Genomic DNA, 14,790 nt, shown 5'->3' on the forward strand with positions numbered 1-14,790 from the left:
TCCGTTCCCACTTCTCCGCTAAGGAAGATTGCTGTGATAACACTGAAGGTTAATTCTTATTTGTGGAGAAAAGCTGGTTTGAATAAATCGGAGGACTTTTGACAATGTTCTGAGCTCCTCTACCCTGCAGGTGCTAGCAGAGTTAACAGCGTCTTGGAGAAAGGAAAATAATTTCACAGACCATTAGGGCTGGTGGGAAGCAGCAGGATCAGGTTTTAATGAATACAGGATCAAAAGCATCTTAAAGCAAACCAGCACCAAAAACAAGAGCAGGCTCATCAGGGAAGACAGGAGATGCTTCTAACGAGAAACAAAGCACCAACTCAAAGACATTAGGGAGTCACTTTCTCACAATAGTGCATTTTAAAGTATAATTTCCTCTTCTAAAAATTAGCTTTGATACTTTTCCAATACATGTAAAAATAGCACTATGAACAGATTCCCTGCAATTAAAATCTCCGAGTCAAGAGTTTTTCCGAAGGAGGTCAAGATTTTTTAAACCATGTTTGTTTCCTCACAAGTAAAAGTAGTTTTTAAGCACAGCAACAATGACTAAGTTAAGTTATCTTGCAGTATTTTGAAGTCAGGAAAGCAAATTCTGACAAGAAATATGCATAGCGGTAAACTCAGACCTGAGAATGGCTTGTGTGTGAAAAAGGAGACTATCCCACCACTACCAGGAGGCACTTTCTCACAGAAGTGCTGGTCGTTATTGTGTTTTGTACTGAATTTAACGCTGTATGTAGGTGGTGGCTGCGCGAGAGCAAACTTATCCTCTCGTGCTCCGAGGGACGTAGGTGTTACTGGATCCAAATGTAATGAAAGTGGGAGCTCGTTGCTGAAGCGCTCAGGCAATGCCGGTTTTGAGCACGGGCATAACCAGGAACTGGCAACACTTACATGAACTTTCAGGTCAGAAAGGGCAGTACCTGAAAAATTTAAGTACCTGTAATTTTATACCTCTGTTGAAAAAGAATTGGTTTCAGTCATAGTTTTGAACCTGGATGCCTAAAATGTACCTAGTTCCTATACTCTTCTGGATTTCTGCTTTGAAACCAGAAGCAACCAGTTTCCCAATTTTGTCTCTCTTTTTTTTTTTTTTTTTTAATATGAATAAGCTATTTAACTTCTCTACACTTTAAAAAGTTTTAAAAGATGGGTAATATTCAACTTACCCTCCTACTCCACGCAACACCGAAGATTAGTTAATTTATAGCGAAGGAAAAGTGGGGATACTGGACTCTATCTAGCTCAGTACTTGCTATTCTGTTGCAAATTAAGTTTTGAGGTTGCAAAAGAAAAAGCTCACCAGTTTCCCTTCCCTGGAGGATCCTCAGACTTACATAGTTCAAAGAAGCCAGTATCTCAGAAGCTTTTCCTTTCATCACAAACCATATCAGCACTTACTGTCCTCTAGTGTGCTCTGCTAGTGCCAAAGCTTAGACTCCTTTGACAAGATAAATAATAACGTAGGCTTTGTACTGGGCTAGGTGAGAGCATGACATTTTCGAGAGGATGGAGATACCCGAGCAGAAGTCAGACTGGAAGGACAACCTATTAGATCCTGGATTTTTAATTGGCTATGACACAAATATTACTATTTCACAATGAAACTATAAAAGCCTATAATATCAAGATTCTTTTTATGTCTTAAATGTAAAACAAGCAAACAGTAACCATATCCTAAACCAAGCCATGATTCCCTTACTGTTTGTGAATATACCACAGCATTCCTTACGCACTGCGTATGGGAAATGAGTCGTATCGATGTCTCAGTGGTATAAGCAGAGGTGAATCAAGTAACTTGCAGGTTGTGTGACTGTTGCATATATAAAAGCCTCATTAAGTCTCCCCAGTGATTGGAGATGGGTTTTGTTTAGCATGGTTTTGTTTGTTTTTGTAACAAAGATAGCAAATACAGGAAATAATTAAATAACTCTGTTTTCATACTCTCCCGATCATCAGGAGCCTATATGAGATTTTAATTAGTGCTGCATTTTCAATAACTCTGTATCCGTACGTGTTGCAGATTCTTTCCTGGATAACAGGGAGATAATTATGAGAATTCTGTTTTTCAGTCTCTCACTAAAGGGATGGCTGATATATTTAATCATGATGTAGAAATGCTGGCAGCTTTCTCCGAGTTCAGCCTCTCTCTAATTACATTTCTAGATTTTTAGTAAATTGAAAGGGAAAACGTAGGAACAAAATAATTAAAACCAAAGAGGAAGAAGTGAATATTAAAAAGCAGGGGCTATTTAAAATTCTTGCACACAACCGTTTCACGGACATCAGTTTAATCAGCTTCATGTAAAAATCAAACTTAAATATACACACAAGTAACACCTCCAAACCTTTACGTACAGTAGCATTTACCGGTTCTTTTCATGCAGAAAAAACAACCTGTCTGGTATCATCCAGATGATACCGCGAATTACACCCAAAGCGAATGTGTTTGATAATCCGGTACTCTCACATGCACACTAGTGTCAAAACACACAGACAGCGACATATCCCCATGCAAATTGTCAAGGTTCGAGCAGTACCTGCACCTGGGAATTGTCCAGTCATTTATTTACAGAGTTGTATTAAAGACAGAAGGTAGGTTTGTGAAGAGCGACAGTATTTCACTACTATCTGCCACCAAGGAGGACAGAATTCACCCTAAGTAACTTCTTCATATGGAGCAGAGGTGAAATTCAATCTTTGTTTTCACAGATACCCAATTTGATTTTCCACTTCCTGGGAACAAGAGAATTTTGATCAGGAGAACATCATAAACTGCAAAAGAGGTTGACCTCCCTACCGCCAAGTGACACATGGCCAGTGTTGAATTAAAGGAGACATTTCTCCTTGTTCTAGCTAGAAACCCTTGTACCAAGACTCCGCAGCCGAAGTGCTCTAATGCAGGAGGGGAGGGGGGAATGTCTTTGTTTACTCTAAAACTGGAGCTGTAATTTCCTTTTGTACTTCAACTATAAGAGAATGAATACATCAGTAAAAATCCACAGTTCATAGTGGGAATTTAAAATCCAGGATAATGGATAGGGTACGAAAGTAAGTTTTCTAGGAGAAATGTGTAGCCAGATTAGGAATGCTAACACCAATTCTGTACTTCCCAAGAGGCGGTTTTATGGCATTTCTTCATTACAATGCAGCATTACCTGCTGTTTTGTCACCATGGGCAGCAGTTTGTGAAATGAAGGAATGAAGCAGGGTCCAAGAATTGGTCATGACTTGGATGAGATACTTGCCAAGACAACCCAGGACACTGCAGAAAATGTTAGCAATAAAACAGGCAATATTCTCTGAGTCAGTAGTGGACGAATGTGGCAGCCTAGTGTACAGGACCAACTGTGCTAGGAGAAGCAGCATTTTTCATCTGAGAGAATGAGGTACGAGAGAAAAAGACTTTGGATCTTTCATTTAAATAGGTGTAGCTGTGATATGTATTATGTAACCTGGCTAATTCGGTTATTGAGGTGCTTTGTGTGTAATTTTATTAATTCACTATAACGTGAGACTGAAACCGGCAGGAAAGAAAGGCTAGCTCTGGATAAACTTCTCTACAAACATTTCTGTAATTAAGGACTACTAACAATGAAAATTTTCCTTCCTCTGGTCGCAAACCACTGCAAATTAGAACAAGAGAAGACCCATATATAAAAGAGATCTTAGGATCACAGGATGATTTGGGTGGAAGGGACTTCAGGACATCATCTGGTCCAACCTGCTCAAAGCAGGATCACTTATGAGATCTGACAAGGTTGCTCAGGGCTCAGGCTTTGAAAACTTCCAACAGAGACTGCACAGTCTCTCTGGGCAACCTGTCCAAATGCTCATCTATGGTCATGATGAAAACATTTCTTCTATCCAGTCTAAATCTCTCTCGGTTTTACTTTTGTTTCTCATCCTCCTGCCATCTACCACTATGAAGTGCCTGCCTCCATTCGCTTGATAACCCCCTTGTAGGCACTGGAAGGTCTATAAGGTCTCCCTTAAGCTCTTGATCTAGACCCCTGAATGACAGACATAACGCATGTTTGCTTTATGATCCTTTTCTCAAAACGTTAAAAGAAATGCTGCGCCTTGAAAAAAACTCACCAATCAACCTCAAACTTGGCAAGAAATTCTCATCGTGCACAGCGTGGGGAGCCATTCTTCACAAGCACTGGTGACCCACGCACTGAAATGGCCCACGATCCAGCCTGAAGTGAGAGAAGGGGGAAGAACTGTTTGCATTTTCACTACACAACTCTAAGCCCAGCGCTCAAAGGAACGGGGAGAAAGGGTCAAACCAGGCCACACCACAACAGCAAGAGAGAGGTACACCCTCCCATCTCCCCTAACACCTCCTCCTTGGGTGAAGAGATTTAAAATAAAACCCTACACCAGCTCCAAGCAGAGCCCTCAACCCTCACACACCACCAGAAGTCTGCAAGGCAGAAGTGTTGTCCCAAAAACTTGGGTCCATTACCCGGTGTGCGTCACCCAATTCACACACAGAGTCGAGGTATTTTCCTTTATTACGTAAATGCGCAAATACGGGTGCCTGGTACGAACCAGCACACCATTAATGTAAACTAACAGGTTTTTTTATGATCATCTAATATATATTCATTGTCACTCTGTTGAATGATTGGTTGAAGTTCTTCGCCTACCACGTAAATTACTACACGCGCTCACTATGATTCTCGAGACCTTTCCTTCCTCGATCTTTTGGGTCGGCAGGTTTCTTGAGCGGGTGTTCCTTGAGTCGGTGGTCGTGATCTCCCCCTGCCAGAATTACCTTTCCCCTAAGGGGGGGGACAGACTTTTTAGCAGGGCCAATAGCGATAGGACAAGGGGTAATGGTTTTAAACTAAAAGAGCGTAGATTCAGACTGGATATAAGGAAGAAATTTTTTACAATGAGGGCGGTGAAACACGGGAACGGGTTGCCCGGAGAAGTGGTAGCTGCTCCATCCTTGGAAACATTCAAGGCCAGGCTGGACGGGGCTCTGAGCAGCCTGATCTGGTTGTAGATGTCCCTGCCCATTGCAGGGGGGTTGGACCAGATGGCCTTTAACGGTCCCTTCCATCCCAAAGGATTCTATGATTCTAAGTGAACTTAACTTTGGCAACACTAAGCAGTCCTTTACGGATTGTTAACGAAGCAAACTATCATTCACTTCAGGGTTCGTTGTTCTGAGACATATATTCTGTTTCACAGTGCCGTAGCATGGTCAGGGTAAAACGAGCAAGGTTAATCTTTACCGACATCGGAGGGGGGAAGAGCTGCGCCGGCCCCTCAGGCGCCCGATTCCTCACAGAGCCGTGAGGGAAGGGCAGCCGGCGCGCGCCGCCCCGCTCGACGCCTTTCCCGCCTTTTCCCGCCCGCCTCCCTTGCGCCCCGCCCCTGCCCGCGCATGCGCAGTGCGGCGGCGCCCCCGCCCCGCTGCGGGGCGGGCGTTGCGGGGAGCCCGGATGTGTCAGTGTAGGGCGGTATGAGGAGACCGCAAGGGGACAGCAGGCAGCGGTATCCTTCTCAGGTGAGGTGGGAGGGGCCGTGCGGGGGAAAGAAGCAAAAGAAATCGGGCGAGGACTGGAAACCTCCACAGGGACGGGGGGAAGGTAGTGTCGTCGTCCCCCCCACCGCTTGCCTCTGCGAGGTGTCTGCGGGGCAGCGCTCCTCTGTGCCTGCGGCGGCCCTGCCGCACGACTGGGAAGTGAGAGAGACCCGCAGGGGCCTGCTTCCCCCCCCACCCCGGCTGTTTAAATGGCGCTGCGACAGGAGTAGCCCCTTGCCAAATAGTGAGCTCTGACACACCGGGGCCCGACGCGGACACGGCGCATGCGCCACCGCGCTGCCAGAATGTGAGCCGCCGGCGGGGCGAAGCGGGAGGGGCGGGGCCGAGCGCGCATGCGCAGCGGAGAGGTGAGGGCGTGGTCGGAGCCGCCGGCGCATGCGTCGGGAGGGGTGCCGTGCGGGGCGATCTGCGCATGCGCGGTGGCGATGAGCGGGGGGGCCGGGGAGGCGGTGTGCGCCGCGCGGTGCGCATGCGCGGTCGGGAGGGGAGCGCTGGGAACGGCCATATCCTGCGCGTTCGTCAGCCCCGCGCCTGCGCAGACGGCTGCTGCGGGGACTTGCGGAATAATGAGCCGCGGCGTCTGCCTGGGGGGAGCCGGGGGAGGAAGACATGCTGCCAAATAGTGAGCTCCAGCTGCTGGTGTTCGCCTAGGGGGGCTGGCTGCGGAGTGGGGGGCAGAGTCCGGGGGCGCGATCCCCACCCGCCGCACCTGCTTGGGACAGGGCTGCTCGGGCTTCCCAGCCCGCCTCGGAGCAGGGCTTCCTCCGGCGGTAGGAGTCACTCGTAGGGCCCGGAGGTAAGAGGTGTGGGGAAGGGGGCAGGAGTTGAGAGGAGAGAGGGATCGGTAGCCGGGCTGGGGCGAGCGAGGGAGCAGGGCCTGGGGGGGGAGAGGTGCGGCGGGGAGAAGTTGGGGGGAGGCCTGGTGAGGGGATTCCTCGAGATTCCCCAGGCAGGGATAGAGGTTCAGTGGCAGGAACTGAGTAAGGAAACACGAGTGGGAGAAAGGAAATAAGGGCTAGAGTGGAAAGACTGAGATGACTAACAGCATAACCCAGCAAGGGATGACAGGTCGTAGCTTTGCCACTGAGGACTGTGAGGCACGTTTCTAAATGAGGAGGGAACTTGGTCTTCCTCTGAATTAGACCCCAGGGTGTCTGGGATCAGTACTGGTATTTCTTAGCTGTGTCTCGGGCCTGTAGTGGTGTTTAAAGGAAATGGTGCATCATCATGCAGCACGGAAAGGCAGAAGAATTCCTTTTCACAGTTAAATGTGTCACTAACACGACTTGATAGCAGAGTGCTAATGCTCGTCTTGATTACTGATAGATGGTGTTATAAAGGTAAAATACACTTCTCGGAGTATTTGCAAAGCTGCCTGTGAAATGAAATTGTCTTTTTCCGACAGGAGTTTTTCTGGGGGGAGGATAAAAATATGGAATGTAATGTTATTTGTTGTCACTTTTCTGTAACTCAGCATTATTAGATGTGTTTGCATTTGTGATTGTAGAGCATCGTGACATAATGAAAAGGAGTCCTTTTTTGTGATTTCCTTTTTTTTTATCTTTGCCTTAGAGTTCCAGATGGTTATGTCTGGGGTGGCTTGGTGTGAAGCCCTGTAAAAGTCTGAAGAATTTCACTATTATTTAGGCTTTGTAAAATAGAACTCTTTGGTTATAAAAAAACCCCAAACTAAATTAGTTAAGTAAAACATATAACCGGTTTGCTTCTTTTTCAGTGACATTTTCTAACCAGATGCCCAGAATGATCTGGTTTCATGATGTCACTTGTTTCATTGTGACCCAAAGAAAAAACAGATTTTTTTTTTTTTCTTAATGATACTTTGTCATGGATGTGTATCGAGATCAAGACAACATGATAGCAGAAGTACGTCGCAAGCTGTCATCCTGTCACTGTATCAGTAGAGGACAGTAATACAAAACTGTATCTGCCATAAGATCGTAGAAACTACTGTCAAATCTGATCTCCTGATTTACTTGAGTATACTTACCACTATTACACCACTAATTGTGTTTCCTCCCCAAAAACTCCAGGATTTGCTCATAGATACAGATCAGGGAGGGAGTTAAAATGGAAGGGGCTTTGGTTTGACACACGGTCTCAGTGAGCAGTACCATCACTGATTGCACAGATCACAGTGGAGTGCTTCAAAAATACTATTTCTTGTGTAATTGATCTTACAATTTGCTGATGTTTTAACATGCAGAAGGTACTAGCACTGGCAATAGTATTAGGTTGATTAGACCTGATAAATGTTAAAAACAATTCCATTCACCAGAGTCTTCTCTCAGTTTTCACTGAGCCAGCTTGACCAGTGTGGGGGGAGGTTTAGGGTTAATCTCTGAACTGCAGCTCAGCCTCTAGACCGACCTAGTGTTAGGTATGTACAGTGAACGGAGTTTGTTGCCGTCTGTGATTTTTCTAGATACCAATCCAGTTTACAATAAGAGGGACTTACCAGCTTTATTCTTGGCACACCCTTCTGTTCAGCGTTTTACTCACGGGGCTTGCCATTCTGCTGCCTTGGCTCACTGTGGACCTGTAAACGTGAAATCATCTGCTTCATTTCTTCCTGGGCATTATTTCTGCAAAATTGGGCACAAAGCTGGGAAAGATATCTATTTCTTGTACAATCAGGTGCTATTGCTGTGTTATTGATTGCATTCGTAGTTCCACACTTGGAAATATCCACTGTAATTTTGTAAAATTCCTTCTCTCCTCCCAGCTTTGGCTCGATTTTCTGCACGATTGGAGTATTATGTAAGATCTTGCTATATTCCTCCAACCTCTGACTGCTGGTGTAACTCAGCACAGAGAGGAAATACAACAAAAATGTGTTTTTAAAACAAACAAACAAACAAAAAAACCTCCCAACCAAAAAACCTTTATTGAGAGTGTTGCTTCTTGATTTTCAGTCGATAAGCTGCTACTGCATTCTGTCTTGCACTTTGTACTTGAGAGACCTCGTAAATAAAGCATGTGCCCCAAGTTCTAGAAACACATGATGGTACAGGAAACTAGCATGAGATAAAGTCCTGGTACCCTTGAGGAAGCAAAGAAGCTGTTGTTTTTCAGAAACTGTATCTGTAAATACATTAGAACTTCTTTCCTTGGTTTCACGTTGTTAAGTGTCCCTTTACTGAACTCTGTAGCAGTGTTTTGGAAGGAAGGAGTTGAGTGATTCTGGAAGTCTCTTCCTCTTTGCTGATGTGCGTAGCTGAGAATTCAAGACAATATGTAGCACACATGAAATGTAATTTGTGGTTTTTTGTTGTTTTTTTCCTCCACATTTTTAGGACCGAAAAGATGCAGAACCACTGACTGTATAGCAAATGCCCGGAAAAGACTTGGGAGTTCATTTTTATACTGTGAGTAAATTCTTTGGCTACAGGCAGGAGTTGCACTGTTGCATTCTGTGAGGTGTAGCTCGCCTTAAAACTCCATGGATTTTTAGACATCCGTAGGGTTTATAAGGTCAGGACCATGGGAGGGATTAAACACTCCAACACTGAATTCATAACTGGAAGATACTGGTTTGGCCATTGATATAGTAGAAGCCAATAGGATACTGGTGACTTTAGATGCACCGACTAGAGAAAATAGTACTAAAATTTTCATACTGAGATCTCGGTTCCATTTTCTTAGCCTGTGTTGTAGGTCTTATTCAATAGGTTCTATTGTACGACTGTGGACTTTAAAAATGGTTTTCGCTAGAAATATAGCATCTGTGTTGTGCGTTTTAAATTGGGTCTGATGTAATACTTGGGCTGTGAATCATATACAGTAATGTTAATGCTTTTAAAAAATTGATCCAACTTCTGATAACAAATAATTTTCCAGCGAAAAAGGATGTCCTTGTGCACACCTTTAAGAGACTCGCGTACAAAGAAGTCAGAATATTCATTTGAAAAAATGCTAATTTTTAAGCATTTTAAATATTGAGGAATCTCCTAAGTTCAGTTATATTGTTTCTGAAAATATACTGGAAGGTTTAGAACTCTGAACACTTAAGTTTATTACATACTCAGAAACATTTCATGTCGCATGGTATGTAAACTTATGTAGGGTGTAGTTGGACACTAGGATACTTGAACTGCTGACTGATAGGTTAAGTTACGCTGAATCACTACTTTTTCTCTGGAGTTAACATGCCACCCTTTGAGTTACTAGAGGTACAGTTGGAACACTTTGATGTGTGTGACATCAGGCATGCCAGTGACATCTATGCGGCATCAATCTGAAAAGACGGATGTGATGTTCTAAAAATGGAAACTGTATCTTCTGATGTCAAACAGAACTTAAAAAATTACACTTTTTTAACTGTGAATATGCAGGAATGGTACTTACAGAGGTTCACAAAATGATTTGTGGGGCTGAAACGGTGATGTGTAGTTGTTGAGGTTTTTTCCTCCTTGCCATGATGTCTAAGTCTTCATATTGACCGATAAAATAATTGTCTCCAAAATGAGTATAACGTGAATATCTCTGTTAGGGCTGTGACAAGAACTGATACTTAAGCAAAGTTGCATGGGCAGAGATGATGGTCTGGAAAAACTCACTGATCTTGGAGCCAAACAAGAAGCAGAAGTTTGCTTACAGAACTTGATCGGATGAAGAAGTAATTTGATTTAACAATATGCATATTTTTTCTAAGTGTGGCTTTAGTTACTGTTCTGCCCACATTCTTTGCTCATCGCTGCAGAATTTGTTCAAGAAATCGTAAATCAGATCATAATTGTATATAGCAACTTTTCTCGAATAGCAGCAGTTTACTAGTGGGAGACTTCCCAAGTTTTATTTCTTCAGCTTAGATTTTAAAGCTAGTGAGGCCTCACTTGTCTTCTCTTAAAAAGAAATGCTTTTTAATTTTTATTTATTTAAAATAGTGGATTTGCCTTTGTGTCTGAAAGAAAAGCTCAGATGGCAGCCCTGGTTTTAGAGACATGCTTATAGCCGTGAGACTGGAGAGCAGGTGGAGACAAGCACGCTAAGTCGTCTGGAGCTGCTGTATAGCAATGCAGAGAAGCTGCCTGGCTGCCTCCCAAGTGTTGCTGCATAAAGAGGCTAGAACAGACACTGACTGCATCGATGGAAAAGTTTTCAGTTAACATAGCTAGAATCATGCCTACAGATTAACTATATTGACTGCTAAAGAATGTTGTCATATATCCCCCCCAAGAATCCATTATCTTATAGTGAAAACATCATACAGTACCTTCCTCGGATGAATTGAAGGCGGGCTGTTGTAGGCTGGGTATCCTGACCTTACAGATCTGCCTTGGTAATTGCAAAATCACATTAAATGACACCACTGTATTGGTGCCTCCGTTTCCTCAGCTGCTTTTTTGTAGAAGTGTGCAACCTCAATAAGTTGTGCTTAAAAACCACGTGTATCAGTTTGATTAATTTCTTAGAAGTGCTTGTGGGCAGTAAATGAAATTCGGAGAACAGAGAGAGAGACACAGACGATTTTCTTAAGCTTTCCTGTTAGCTTGTGATTTTGTTCATACTTGTTCCCGGAGAGAAGAACAGTGTTTTGGTGTAGGTGTTTGTTTGGTGCCAACCTTACCGAACCCGCAAGTGTGATAAAAATCCTAGTGCTACTCGGTAGTAAAGGTTCATAATTTGTGTGAATTAAAGTTGGTTCTTGGCTAGCAGATAATTGATATTTCCCTTTAGATAATATTGCCCGGTAGCTTATTGAGTTTTACTATTGATGGGGAAAATAGTAGGAAGACTTTTGGAAGTGTTTTTATAAGAACAGAAGAGGTAACAGGAAGAAAACAAAAGCAACAAGAACTGGTTTCTTCTTGAAGGCTGGCCACGGTTTATGGAGGTAGCTTGTTGGTGTAGAAAGGGAAATAAATGTGGGTATCTCCTGGGAATTTATTTTCATGTGCTTTTACATTTCCCTCTCTTTTTTAAAGATGCAATAAATGGCTTATGCCAACGACAGCTTAGAAAGTATAATTAAAATAAAAAGTCAGCCAATCAGCTCCCTGTGTCCAAGATACTTCCTTTGGGATTTTTATTCACTTTTAACACAAATTACAACATTCATGCCAAAAGCGGTGAAAAGAATGCACCTTGCTGCCCTGCTTCCAAAGTGTCCCTAATATAAACAGGCATATCATAATGCCTCTGGCCTAGGCTTTTTTCCTATTGACTGAAAACATATGAAATATAGAATATCTAAGCTACCAAAATTTTTCTTTGCTCTTTGTCTTATTAATTCGATAATCTTGGTCTTGAATGGTTAGGATATTCAAATATGGGCGTAGGCGAATGCCATAATTGTGTTATTTTCGGAGTGGGATTTATGGTAAGATGTGATTTTTTTGACGTTAATGTGAGTAAGATTATTAAAATTATGCTAGCAAAACCATGACGCCTTATTGAAGTCGATGTGATATGTTTTATAGAAAACACGGCTGCTGATTTTTGAGGAAAATATAGATGGTTTGGAAGTGGAAGTTGGTTGGAATTTGATTCCCGTCTCCTTCCTCTCCTTATTCCTTCTCACGTTGATGTCTGATAAAGTCAGAGAAAAGTCTAAACAAAGTAACTTTGAAAACGAAGGACTCTTCCTGCCTATAAAACCGCAAGTGTTGGAGAAGCATTACCTGGTAGGATAGGCTGCAAACAGGACTCTCTTTGAGTGCTTGTAATTGCTATTTATTATCTGTTAGAAAATCCTGGAGTGAGTTTTCTGTTGGAATGAAGCAAGCGGTTGATTTCTTTTCATGCTTTTCCAAAAACCCGGGTTTGCATACTGATTCCAAGAGTGCTTCTATTTGGCAACCATATGATCTTTACATTTAGCAGGTTAAAATAATTCTCATAGCCATTTTGAAGTCACGCTGCCTTTGCAAGTAGGTGAAAGAATCCAGTAGTTTGAGATCTAGTTTTGGCCATGCATTCTAATCTCTAAATTGATTATTTGAAGGCTTAATTTCCAGAATAATAATGGTAGAAACTGTATTTCAGCTCCAGTTGGTTTTGATAAGCTCTTAGAAATATTAATGCAAGATGGCAACTGGAAAATGTTATATGAGGACTACCAGATGTTTGTATTACTGGAAAGTTGATATAAATAAAAGGCTCCAGAGGGGATTATAGTCTTGGTGGCTTGCTAGAGGTCAGATCTGCAATCTCATTTGAGTGCCTTAGTGGTGTTTGGTACCAGGTCTCAGCACAGCAGATTGAAAAATGCAGTCCTGCTTAATTTTAAGTTTTTGCTTGTTCTCTGATTAGACATTATACCACTTAGGCATTTTCTTCCAGTTATTTTCAACTCCCTGGGAATCTGTTGGGATTTTAGAGGTGTGAGGTATTTCTAGCAGCGTGTCGCTCTTACAAGAGAAGAACAATCTACAGAGGGGAGAAAAACCCCTGCTGCTGCCAGCCTGCTTTCAGAGTGAGAGGCTTCCCTGGCATGTTAGGAAGTTTTCTGGGAAAGAGTAGTTTTCATGGCTTTATCTTTTCATTTGGAAGATGACTTACATGCTACGAAAGTGCAAATGTTTTACTTAAAAAAAAAAAAAAAAATCGCTGAAATGGCAGCGGAGTTACCTGACAAGTGACAGGTAACAATTTACCCTACCGGTAGAGAATGAAGCTGTAAAATACATTTTACGATTTGCCTATGAGGGAGAATCTAAAATAAAGGAGTTCACGGTCAATAACAAAACCCTACTTTTCAAAAATAAGATCAGGTTTCTTATTGAAGACAGAAGTCTGCTCAGGCTGATTGTTTCTGTAAGACCTAAGCTGCTGTGTTCGAATAACATTTTTCCGTGTGTGAGGAGAGAAATGAGCAGGAATAGATTGGAAGGAGGGAAGAGAAAAAAGGTGAAAAGGAACATTTGGAGAAAAGAAGTAAGAGATTTATTTCTTTTTAACATGCTTATGATCTGAATTAAAAAATTATGAGGAGGATTAATTTCTGAGGAGAAACAGTTTTGAACATTTAAGCTTTGAGCATCTCAGGGCGTACCTCAAGAGGATGAAAGATGGAAGTAGAAGGAGTTAAAGAAGAGGCAAACATTGGTGAAAATAGGAGCGGTGACTTAAATGCAACAGTAACTCTAAAATAAAAAAAAAAACTTTTGTTTGCTTTTAAGAATTTGATTACTTTTTATATTTACTGGTGTGGATGTAATTCTAATATACTTGGGGTAATTTATAGTTAGGGTTGGATGTGATTAAAGGGGATACAGTTTTCTGCATCTGTTCAAACACCGGCATGAAGCAGTCTTAGAAAAATGTCAAAAATACGACTTGACTTAATGACTCAAGAGCAGAAACTCTCAGCGGAGGGTTTGTTTATAAAAGCAGAAGGTGATTTAGAGAACTCTCGTCTGCTTCTTACCACCAGCTTCCTGTCTCTTTCCTTGGTTTAGTTTTAGCTGTTTGCTATTTTATCTGGTGATATTTGGGGAGGAGGAGGAAGGGATGCTAGATGATCTACGGCTAAAGAATGATGGTGTTTCTTTTCTTACGAAATATATGTGAAACTTGTAGTTCTCCTTACAGTGCTGATGTTCCACTGACATTTGTCCCATCCCTTTCAAATAAGAGATAAATCAGGTTTGAAATTAGGAGACAAACTCATTTTGCAGATTTTGTGAAACTTTTATGTCTGAGAACGTACACTTCAGTTAGAATTTGTGAGGTTAAAAAAAAATAGCTAGCTAACTCTTTATAGACCTATTAAAAAGAAATTCTTTGATAGATTGTGCTGGTATACTTTTTGTTTTCTTAAATATGAAATGATTGGAAGAGAAAATGAGCTTTTAAATAGCTTTTCTGGGTTTAATCTCCCAATTACTTTTGCCAAATGCACATTGTGATCAAGTGGGTTAATCTGCACCATTTTATAGAATATATTTGTATTAATCAAAATCATGCATTTCTTATTTATTGGGAATTCTTGCTGTTGTCCTCGTACTCCTGGACCATTTGGAAAAGAGATGATAGAGTCTGAGTGACACCTTTCAGAAATGTAGGCAATATACAGATTTACAGAGGTGACCAGAGAGCAACTTCTGGGAATGAGGAAGAAGGAAATGGCTGAAAGGAAGAAAATAAGAAACCTGAAACACGTCATCAGGTTTGCAACAGAGCAAACCCATACATTTGATGGAAAAGGGACTCTACAAGAGACCAATGGCGATTTTGATGAAGGCAGCAACAATGCCTCC

At 42.2% G+C, this 14,790-nt stretch overlaps 1 protein-coding gene across 8 annotated transcripts in view; it reads left to right on the forward strand.

Moving 5' to 3' along the window:
- Positions 1-5,428: 5,428 nt before the first annotated feature.
- SPOP (speckle type BTB/POZ protein) overlaps positions 5,429-14,790 on the forward strand; it is a 35,291-nt gene continuing 25,929 nt past the window's right edge. For 2 of the 8 annotated variants that reach the window (XR_014230346.1, XM_082331597.1), the window contains exons 1-2: positions 6,090-6,365; positions 8,884-8,955. The gene's annotated coding sequence lies outside the window, so the exon portion shown is untranslated. The other 6 variants (XR_014230343.1, XR_014230345.1, XR_014230348.1 and 3 more) reach the window with 6 other exon arrangements.

This window comes from Platalea leucorodia (genome assembly GCF_965183815.1).
Source record: "Platalea leucorodia genome assembly, chromosome: 22".
NCBI classification, from domain to species: Eukaryota; Metazoa; Chordata; class Aves; order Pelecaniformes; family Threskiornithidae; genus Platalea; species Platalea leucorodia.